This window comes from Apis dorsata, unplaced genomic scaffold (genome assembly GCF_000469605.1).
Source record: "Apis dorsata unplaced genomic scaffold, Apis dorsata 1.3 scaffold_39, whole genome shotgun sequence".
NCBI lineage: Eukaryota > Metazoa > Arthropoda > Insecta > Hymenoptera > Apidae > Apis > Apis dorsata.
Genome location: NW_006263341.1, coordinates 12,164 through 19,594, shown reverse-complemented (window position 1 = coordinate 19,594; position 7,431 = coordinate 12,164). Strand labels below are relative to the sequence as shown.

General features: G+C 38.4%; 1 long non-coding RNA gene across 1 annotated transcript; it reads left to right on the top strand.

The window, feature by feature from the left end:
• Positions 1-4,557: 4,557 nt before the first annotated feature.
• On the top strand, positions 4,558-6,754 carry LOC116186338. The gene is made up of 2 exons (XR_004151309.1): positions 4,558-4,919; positions 6,440-6,754. It is a non-coding gene; the product is annotated as an uncharacterized LOC116186338 (long non-coding RNA).
• Positions 6,755-7,431: the final 677 nt, after the last annotated feature.

The following is a 7,431-nucleotide window of genomic DNA, read 5'->3' as shown; positions in this document are numbered from 1 at the left end:
AGAGAGAGAGAGAGAGAGAGAGGAAAGATCGAATTGCATGTAATTAAAAATATTCCAGAATTTTTTTCTATCCGAATAAGAGAAAGAAAAAATATCGATAAGAATCTTATTCTCTCATCATTCAAGTTAAGAAAAATATCGCTTCCTTCATTCGAATAAAATCTCGAAACGTTATATATTGGGCGACAATGCGTCACATTGTTGCAATAACATCAGTACCAAAAAAAAAAACACGCGATAAATGAAGCGTTTTCGAAACGCAGAATCACGAATCGATAGCCTCGTGACATCGCATAATAAATTAATCGCGTACTCCGTCGATCAAAGACTGCCCTTTGTAATGCTAATTACTTTTCGATTAAATTCTCTCGAGTTTCAAACTTGGCTCGATTAATTTTCGATTAATTTTTGATTCGATTTTGGAAAAAGAAAATTTCGAACAAATTGCCCGAAAAAATCCATTTGCCTTTTGCAATAAAAACGGCTTTTCTTTTTCGCCTGTCTTATTCGAATATTTGACGATCTGGCAATCGAAATAGGAAACAAAAATGCTCGTATTCGTTTCGATAAGTTAAATAATTCCCTTTGAAAAATTCTTCTTTCATTCTATGACTATTTTAACGATAAATGTACGAACGATGCGTAACTTTATTCGTATCGTTATTTAATATAGTTGAATCGTTTATTCTTTCATCGAATCGCAAAGAATCGTACTACTTTCGATCGATCGATCGTTAACCGAGATGATAGTTCACGAGAAGTTTTCGAACATGGCTTGGACGCCATGTTTGCATCAGGGGGCGAAAAAGGTCGGGCTTCGAGATATCGCTCCTCTTCCGGCACACGATGTGACTCACAAACTTGTTTCCCCTCTATCACGAGCCGAACATTTTATCTACCGATCCTTGTTACGGCATTAGTAGACCAAAAGAATGACTCGCGTTACCGGTTCTAGTTATTATCCTCCGATTTATCGTTTCGATCCTTCGACGAAGCGAAGAGATTTGCAGATTTTTAATAAGGAATTTTTTTTGAGGATTTTTTGAGGATTTTTTGAGCGTAGCGATAGGGAAAGAATAATTTTTATCTTGTAAAAAAATAATAGGTAAATAGAAAAATAATTCGATGTTACATTACTTGAAATTTTTCAAGTGGTAGTCGGCAAATCGTAAAGTTCAGCAGTTCGGTAGACCACTAAAAACGGTGATTTAGAGCTGTTGAAACGAAATTTTCAGTATCAGCGTTTTCTCGGCTCGCTAACGGCGATTTAGGATCCTTGAAACCTTGATTTTCGAAGGATCAGCGATTCCTTTAAGTATATAAAGTATATCCTGCGACATAATTGATCTAACAATATTATTTATCATTTCTCCTAACTTCCTCTTAAATTTGCCTGGAATCATATTGCGACTATTGTAACTCGTCTTACCTTTAACAATTTCTTTCTCCTTGCCTCGAAAAACCTTTATTAAAAATCCTTCGAATTAAAAAAAAAATAAAATTCGCGTCGAGTTTCTTGAATCGATAGATTATTTCTTTTTTTAGCTAATCTGGAAATGAAAATGGCTTCGTATCGTCGCCTATTATTTTCTCGTGAGCTGACACACACGCGGAACAGACCTAATCGTATCCGTTTCCTGTGAGTTTCGAGCGAGCCACGTCCATTTGACGATAAACAAACAGAAATCGTTGCTCTCGAAATAATCTTTGCCGCGGAGGCGCGATTCCCTCCCCTCCTCCTCCTCCTCCTCCTCCACCACCACCAATTTTTTTTCCACCACCGATCCGTATATTTTCCTATTAAACAAACTGCACTTGGAATTTCTTTCCAAGCCAAGCCCGATCACTCGGAAACTTTCACGCTTTACATTAAATTGTACGCGTGTGCCCGCGTGTGTCCGTTTAACAAATTATGTAACGCCTCGTTTCGTACGAAACGAGTTCAAACGCGTGGAAAATACGGATGGAAATACGTAATAATACGCAAATTCGTAAATATTCGAAATTATTTTCATATCGGCAACGAACGAACATGTAATATCTCTAATTTTATTTATAATTTTATTTATTCGTTGCTCTTTTTTTTTTACGAAAATCACGCGAAAGAGAGGATATGGATATAAGTTTTAAAAAAGATAGATATTCGATCGGGTGTAAAATTTTCATTTCGAGAAATATCGATGGATATTTTTTGGGATTAGCATAATAAAGATAATTGCTTTTACGTTGTTTCGAGCGAAAGTTTACGCAAGTCGAACGGAATTCTTTTGCCACGATCGATCACTGGAAAAATCCGAGTGCCGATTTATACAATTATTTTCGATAGAGGAGGAGTTTGATCGGTTTATCTCCGGTCCGCGGAATCACGCTTAATTCAAATAAAGGGGATAAAAGAGAACAAAGATGACTCGTAATGAAGCTCGACACTCGCCAATTAGCGAGGATCGTTTTTTAATTTAATTACTTTCGAATGCGCGGCGCGTAACCGTATTACGCGATCATCGACCGGCTTTTATACCTTTCCTCGATCGGACCGGGTCTCGATCGAGTTTCGCATTTTATTTATCCTCTGCGTGGAGCTCGGACTAGATTACCTTTCTTTTCGAATATTAAAATTTAGAGAGAGACGCGGAAAAATTTATCGATTTAAATTTATTGAAATTTATCAAATTATCGAAGATGTTAATCGAAAAAAGTAATTTCATCGCGGTTCCATTACGCAATATGTATTAGCCGTGATTCGAAGATATTATTTCATCGGTGGAATTTACGTAACGATAAAATGGCATTGCGTAATAAAACATTCGGGCCGATGTATAATTAGCCGTAGACAATGGTGGAATTAATGATAGCATTGCCTCGTTTTATTAATTAACCAGCAATTCTTTTCCACCGATGCGCGATTAAAAACGATTGATAACGTTTGATACCTTTCGAGAACTATTTTTTCAAAGATATATCGCAGAAAATAGGGAGCAATATCCGTGATATCGAAAAAGTACAATTCCTTAATGCTAGTTTTTCTCCCTCTCGTAACGAGAATCTCGAGAGAATTTTATTCTTCTTACTTTCGACTCCTCTTCTTATTCTCCACTCGCTCGAGCGGCTCGAGCCACGGCAAACCTCGTTTATTAATAAACATCCGAAGCTCGATTTGCTCCTTTTTTTAATGAGCACGTTACCACCGTGTCCGTGAGAGTGTACGAAACGTACACTCGGTATATTTTAACTGCATGATTCAGCGGCCAGCGAAACGCGAGTCCTCTCCCTATCTCTCTTTCGACCACTATCTTTCTCCTGTATTTTTCATGCTCCACGCAGCCTGCCCGCTCCAACAATCTCGCGGCAAGGTGACGCGAGAAAACTTGCCTCCTCCTCCTCCTCCTCCTCGAAATTTTGCACCGGCGCTTCCTCTTTCAACTACGCTCCATTTTGAGAAGAAGTGCTCGCTATATATATTCTTTCCTAACGAAAATTCTCCCTTATATCTTATACTCGTATCTCCCTATAATTTTACGATTGTATCTAATAAATAAAACGTGTCTATGTACTCCATTCTCTCGTGAGAGAGAAATTATTATAAAACGAGGGGACGAAATTATTTCGTGTCTTTATCATTATCACCGTCATCGTTATTCCCACGTTATATTATATTCTACGTATATTCTCGTTTAGGAGAATTTGCGGGAGTTAAGAATCACGAAATAACAAATTATTAGCGTTCACGTTCGAGTAGGCCGTAGAGAAAGTGTAGAGACTTTAAGGGCAGCGTTGTCAGCGCCGCTGCCTGCACTGCAGGCAAATACTTTGGTGGTGGTGGTGGTGGTGGTGGTGATGATGAAGAGGAGGTTGATGGCGATGATGATGTGCATGTGAATACCGCGGCCAGTGGTGCCGGGCTCTTTCTCCGTGGTCGTCGTCTTCTTCCGCAGCATCTCGTTCAATTTCTCCGGATCGAGAGACGATTCGCGCCATTTTTTTCCTTTTCTTTTCTTTTCTTTATTTCTTTCCTCCAGTGATTTTCGTTATTACGTATTGCTATCGTGACTTGTGAACGAAAGAAACGAACGTGTATGTATATGTATTTGTACGATTGTAAACTCTTTGTTCGTTCGAATATTCATTTGGAAAATGAATTTAATGAATTTAATAATTTATTACATTGCGTTGGAAGAGAACTATGCTGTAACAATCGGAAAGAAGAAGAATTTATCGAAATTTATCGATGACACAATGAAAAACAAAAAGGAACGTTTCAATCTTCGAGATCTCTGAATTTGTAATTTGTAATCCACACGTTGTTAAAAAGAGGAACGAAAAAATAAAAGGAATCGATCGTTTCGACAATTTTCACCTCGTTTCGATTACAATCTCACGCGAGAGATTGTTCGTTGTCGTCTCTCGCTCTTCTAATAAAAAAGAAAAAGAAAAAAAAAAAAACTCGATTCACGACGAAACGAATTTCGCGGAGAAAGGAGAAGAGACTTGTTTTTTTTACAAAAAATCGATCCGCTTCCGCGTCGCGAAAAAATAAACGACGAGAAGTTGAATTAAAGAAGGGAGAAAAGAAAGGAGAAACGATTTTGAATTTTGAATCGTGATCGTGTTTACGTTGTAAAGAGCGGGCCACCTGAGCGTTTCGAGGGCAAGGACTGAGGTTCAGTGTCTCGGTGACCGTGCTTCGACTAAGTCGACGACCACGTCTCGGCCTCGCCACCGCGTCTTTCCCTTAAAACCGTCCCGTCTTTTCTAATCTTTCTTCTCTCGTTTTCTCTTCTCCCTTCTCCCTCCTTCCTTTTCTTTTCCCCATCTATCTTCTGCGCCGACGCGTGTCTTCGTGTTCCGCTCGTTGCAGATTTTTTTTTCGAGAAGCTGTTACGCGGTTCAAGTGGTCGGTATTGGTGCGTGACACGTGTCGGGTAAGTGGAGCATATTCTTTTTCTTCGTTTCGTAAATTTAATTTCGAGTAATAATGGAGAAATATTGGATGGAAATATTAGAAAATAAAGAAGGAGAAATATCGCGATATTGTACGGTTTGTTGTATAACAAATTTCTACTTCGATTCCGTTTTATTTATATTTGTTTACAAACACTTGAATTTGCGCGATATCCTCAATTTAAATATTAAATATATATGTGAATAATTAAAAATTTTATTTTTATTTGTCACTTTATATTCGATAATATGTATTATATTTACGTAAGAATACAATTTGCGACGATAGTTAGCGCGCGATCGGGCTTGTAAACAAAACTTGGTTATCTACGAGGAACGACAACGTAGGCGATCGTGTGCGAAATGATACGATATTTCGATGCGTAAACATCGAATATTCGTAAAACGAGATATTATCTGAAATTCTCACGGAAAAACAATTAAAATTCATCGCTCAATTTTCCCCCTTGACAAGGCCCACAACGATCATTTTCTCGTTACATACACACGTGGATAAAATATTCGACGATGATTATTCGTTCGACTATTCGTGTGCCTTCGAGATGTCTTTTCTCTTTTCTTTCTTTTCATTTTCTCAACCGTGGTAAGCACGATCGATTCAACACAGGAACCACGCTCGATGCGTACACGGAATGCCTTGGTTTCGTTCCGTCTCGAAAAAGAGACGAGCATCCACTCGGTTTTCGAGCATTTTTGAATTCGTGACTCGTATCCTTTAGATTATTTACAACACGGCCAGGCATATCGTTTCTCCTCGGTTTGAGTTTTTCCACCGTCAATTACGTTGATTGCACGCGTGCCACGAATCGCAGCATCGGAACACGAAACGGGGATCGATTTGACGATGGATAAACAAGAAAGCTTCTCGAAACTTGATGTTTGAAACGGGTTAGAGGAAAATTTCTTCCTTTTTTTCCCTCTTTTGTCTACGCGATTGGGAATTTTTTTTTCGAATTCTTTTTTTTTCTTCTTTTTGAATCACCCAGTGTATAAACATATAATGAAAAGGGAGCGCGTGTTTCAAATGTGTATTCAGGCTTGTTGCTCGCTAACTTATCGTTTCACACACCAACACTCGTCTGCCTACTTAGCTTCATCTGTCTCTTAGCCTCTCTTAACTGCTTCCCCTTTCGCCTGCCACGATAAAGAAACCGCATTGCTTCAATTTAGTTGTTGCACGGTTACGTCTCGTTTCGTTAACAGTCGTTTACATCAACGTGTACGATTCGTTATCGAGTTAGTCCTTCGAAACGATCCAATCGGTTTCCCGTGTATTTTATTTATAAAATACGTGTATAAATAAATAACTTATCTCTCTCTCCCTCTCTGTCTCTGTGTCTGTCTGTCTGTCTCTCTCTTTCTCTCTCTCTCAGTGTGAATTAATTTCGAAAATTATATTTTCTCGAGCTGATGAATATTTTATTCGACACAGAAAATCGAAACGTCTCACTTTCCCTATTTTTCTTTTTTTTTTTTTAAGAATGACATTTGTATAAAATTTTCACGTGGAAGATGTTGAAGAATATTGGAAGAAAATTGAAAGAAATTGGATGATCCGGCAAAGATTTCTTCAAGTTTCTTTTTCCAACGAGTGAAGAAGAAGAAGAAGAAGAAGGGAAGACGCGTGTCAAGGTTCGTCTCTATGGAGGGACATACGGGTGTATGCGGGTTGAACCAATTTACGCTAATTCATACCTCGATTGTCCTTCGTCTCATATCATTCCTTTCTCTCAAAGGAACCCGAGAAATATTCAAAATGGAGGAATAATTTTTGATTTCCTCCCTTCATCCGTTCTCTTTTTCTCAAAAATAATTTCAAAATTATTGAAAGAAGATCTTAAGAGAAAAAATTTCCTTCCGAACGATCTTCCATAAACGTGATTTTTTGACGATAAATGCATTTTGCGAGTCGAGTCGACGAAGGAACGAGATTCTAATAACTTTGGACAACAATTGGATAAATCTCGTTCGTCTTCGCTTCTAAGCGAATTTCGTGATGCCACTCGTTGTGACGGCTCGTATTTTTTTCCCCCTTTCTATTTTCTATTAAACTAGCGACACGATCAAGAAACTCGTACAGTGACGCGTATCGCGAGTTTTATCCAAGTTTCTCCTCGAGAGGGGAGGAATATAACGTTTCCATTTTTACTCGATCGTTCCAACGGAGGCATCGTATTTTCGATACGCGAGTGTACTTTTTCAAGCCTTGACAGCGATGTTCCGGGCAAAATTTTCAGCAAAGTTTCCTTCTCGATAAAAATTTGCTAAATCAAATCGAGATTAGATCCCTTTTCTCTTCTCACTCGATACGAGGGAAGAAATTTTTAAGCTTTTAAAAGTATCGATCTCATGTGTCATCTCGTTGGAAAGAAATGATTCCAAATTTAATTGGACGAAGGAATTAAAACTGATCAAAGAAACGAGNNNGGAATCGAGTGAAACGTCGAAAAATCAATTGCACCACCCTCGTTC